Raw genomic sequence first — 4,310 nt, forward strand, 5'->3', positions numbered from 1 at the left:
TTTGCCAGGTGGAATGAGAGGTATGTTGGCCTGCATCTGCTTGCCTCAACAGCTGTACCAATGGTGTGCACAGGATCTGGCTCTCCTTCTCCATCCTTGTTTTCCTGTATAGCTCTGAAAATGACAAAAATATTGCTTGGTTTGTGCATGTTGTCCAACATCTCACACTGTTTTGCACCTTCTAGGATATTATTTGAAGGAGATTCTCTTTCTTGGTTTAGCCACCCGTTGAATTTGAGCTCTTGGGGTACCCCACACTAAGAGGTGTCTGCTCTTCCATCACACAGAGCACTTCACCTATGGGACCCGAAACACAGAGCACTGCAGAGTGCAGGTATTCACTCCAGGAGCTGCGGCTACAGGCAGAGAAATCAAAGAGGAAGACAGGTCTTGTGGTTATGCTGTGACTGCATCAAAGCGGCAGGAGAGTGGGCCAGATCTGGGGAAAGCACTATGTTCCAGACACTGTTTTTATAGCATGTAGAGTATTTCTAGGGAATTTCATGAGGATCAATGTGCACAGAAGCACTGTGGCCTCTGCAGATCAGACACCACAGGAGCCACATCAGGGGAAGTTCCTGAAGTACTCCCTTGCCAGTACAGCATGAACCCAACCAGGAAAGGGTCGAGCTGGCTGTTCATGGGACTTGTTTTGTCTGGTGGCTTCCTACAAACTGGAGCAAGGACTCACCAACTTGTTCCACATCATTAGCAGCTGGCAGCTTCCCAACCATTACCAGCCTCGTCTGGATTTCACCCAGCAGTTCTGAGATGAAAGACACCGCAGCACCACTGCGCTCACTGTTTTAGGTCCTAATCCAGCTCCCACTGAAGTCAGTTACTCTTTTTCCACTGACTGCAGCTGGAGCCGGGTCAGACATTTCTGTAACAGTTTTGTCTCAAGTCCTCAGCTAGCTGAAACATTGCTAAAATAGTCCAAGGCAACAGATACATGCCTGCAACTCAGCTATTTTCTGGCATTCAGATTAAAACCAGCAACACAGTCGAGCAAGATCACGAGGAATTATGTTTCTTCCCTGAAGATCCCGAATGTCTGAACTGAAAGCAGCCAAAGCACCTGGTGAAAGGAATCTGGAATTGTGCAGTAAGTGGGTGTCTGTCAGGAGGTGGATACATATCTGAAGCTCTGTTCTCTTTTCCAAAGTGCATCCCTGCCAGGAGCACCATCAAAGGCATAACTCGGGTGGTAATGAAGATACTCATATTGCTCGGCTGCCCTGGGAATGGCTGAGGTCATTGCTCAGAGTTTGAGCAGGACCTTGGGAGAAGCATATGCCTAAGAGAGGATCCAAAGTCCAAGGGGTTAGGAGCATGCAGGACGTGTATTTTTATAAATATAGCGAGGAGACATTTCACCTGGCTATTCCATCAGCAAAACCTTGCTGAGAGTACTTTGAGTGATTAACCAACCAGCCTAAAGGCCCTGAGTGTACACGCACAGCTTGAATTCCTTCTACCTGTTGCATCGTGCAGTGCATGATCATATTGATTCTCTGCTTTACATGTGGAAAGCTAAAACCCCAAGGCAGCCAGCACAAAATGAGCAAGCAGAGATGAGGCCGGGCAGAGACCGGCTTGCCCAGGGGTCAGCAGTTGTCTGCCACAACACGTGTGCCTCCCAGTCGGCTCTGCTCAGACACTACAAACGGAGAGCCTGGGTTGCTGCAAGACTTGGCCGCTGTTACTAAACATCTTGTCATTGCTGAAATGGGCTCCGTTCCACTTTCAGGACCTCGAGGACAGACAGACTTCAGGCATCTGCTACCATTTTAAATGCCGTGTCGTGCAACCACTGCAGGGCTGACCCAACACCAGGAGCGGCAGGCTGTCAGCACAGGAACAAGAAGGGCACTCAAGAGGATGAGAAACTGGGTAAAATTAAAACTGACAAAAGAAAACATTTTTTTTCCACACTGACATGGAACTGGATTTAGGAGCCTGTGGTAAGAGGATGCCACCGAAGCCAAGAATTTACAGTCTTTTGTTTTTCTCTTGGGCAGAATAGGAGATGCAATCGGTCGGAAGGAGTGACTGAGGGCCCTGAGAGTCCTGGGTTATTGCAGACTGAAAACACTGCCCGTGTACAGCCTGGCTCAGCACTGAATAAGAGCTGCCAGCCATTGACTGCGGGAAGAACATCTCCACGTCTGCTGTCAGCATACGGAAATCCTGCTGTCTTGTAGCTATGTTTATGCTGTGGGCGAGGATGACCTGTAGCATAATGCTGAGACACCTCTGTAGTTTTCCATCTGAAGGATGAATGAAACTCCTGGAGGCCTGTGAGGAATACCAGGAGCCCACAAGTGCCTTTTCCCAAGAGCCAGCATTACAGAAGTGCAGTGGGTGAGCAGCATTCCTCCACCCATGGTGGTTCAGTGCAAACATAGCCAACACAGCCAAATTAAGGTAGTAAACCCAATTTCCAGGAAATGACAAGGGGAGGGACGGAAAAGAGGAGCACCATCCCTCTTCAGGAACCTGCTTCCCTTCATCCCCATATCCAGCTTCTCTGCAGGCAACATGAGGGCTAATAGGAACCATATGGGAGGAGAGCCTGGGATCCAGGGCTCCATGACAAGCAGCCGAAGCACTGAGGAGCTACCTGGACCCCATTCAGGAGTGAGCTCAGCGATCAAACATCTCATGAATGGGGAGTGGGCTGGGTGGGGGACTTAAAAGGTACAGGGCTCCAGTTCAGTGCTTCCCACCCTCCCAGGGCAACACGCCAGTCTGAGAGGAACTTTCCAGCTCCAGCACAGCAAAGCATGAGAGTCACTAACCATACCCAGCATCTTCCACGCAACGTCTCTCTCTTTACCTTCCCGTCCCAATTAAATTGTTAGAGCTGGACTCACATTAAGCCATTAGGGTTCCAGTATGCTAGTCCATTCCCTGAGCTCAAGCTCTGAAGCCTTAAGGTGCATCCATGATGTTACACCTGCAAGCAACGGAGCAGTAGAGAAATGAAATGCCCTTGAACTTTTGTGGAGTTGAGGACTCCGTTCAGAGGCCACAGATCAACCTCTCTATGGAATTTGCTGGAGGCAGATTCTTCTGCCTCCCTGAGGACAGCACGTATGTTCAAACAAACCCCACATCCTCCTTTCTGCTCCATCTTTTTTTTCGCCTCTTTCCTTCTCTTTGGATTCTCGCCTTTTTGTCCATCCCAAGTACAAAGCAACCATATCAAAGCCCAGAACTCTACAATTAAATAAGATCCAGCTAAATATGTGACTTAGCAGGCACGGGACATCTGTACAAGAGCAACTAGGCAGCCAATATACAGCCACATACCCAGTGAACCCATTTTTAGCTGTAAACTCATCTGAGTACCTCAATTCACCACATTTTGGGTTAGAAAAACACTGGCATTAGACAATGTGATTAGACATGGCCTTCATGATGACCTGGGATCTCATAAATGCTTGTGCCATTCTCAATGTCCCAGTTTCTGGAAACCTGGAATATTCCCTGCATGATGTCTACTCAGGGTGTAATCTCTTTGGAGTGGGTGTTGAGTCTCTCCAGAGCTTAGCAAGAGGGGACAATGTCCTTGCTGGGGCCTTTAGATGATGCTGTAATGCAAGGGAACAACATGAGCATCACACAGAGCAATTGGAGTTGCTTCCAATTTAAAGCATAGTATGATGTTTATGGACTGCATCACCTACATGCTCTCTTCATTCTCCAAGTGGAATTACAGCACAAAAAAGGTGGAGGAAATTTTCCAATGTGACAGCGATTTGAATATCTCTCTTTTATTATTTTTTTTCTTCTGTGTCTGTGCTTCTCTGCAATTTAACTAACAAAATACTTACAAGAATGCAATGAAAGATGCTTCTTCTCAACAATACCTCCCACCTCCCTGGATTTGCACATCATTACTCGATTGAGTCTTTCCCTTAAAAGTAAAAAGGTTTCTTATAAGAGGAAAAATTAATTTAAGTAAGGGTTGAATGCACAGAGGAGATGACCTCAGTGACCAAACACTCTGCTGTTCTATTAGCTAACTGCAGCAGAAAGTGCTTAGCAAAATGGCTGCCCATCCCATCAGATTTATTACATTGCACATATGCTATTTTATTATCATTAGCTTAACTTTAAATGATCGTTTCCAACCTTTCCTGTCTCCTGATTTTGCTGTTCTCACTCCAGAATTAAGCAACATGGTTGCAAACAAACATTTTCCATGCCTTACTATACAAGGTTCCTTATGTTATTCCAGGACTGCTTCCTATAACTCCTCCCTGACATCCTGATTCTGCCGTCAAGTCTGTGCACAGATCCCC

Source organism: Netta rufina (assembly GCF_964035555.1).
Source record: "Netta rufina genome assembly, chromosome: 22".
Classification (NCBI taxonomy): domain Eukaryota; kingdom Metazoa; phylum Chordata; class Aves; order Anseriformes; family Anatidae; genus Netta; species Netta rufina.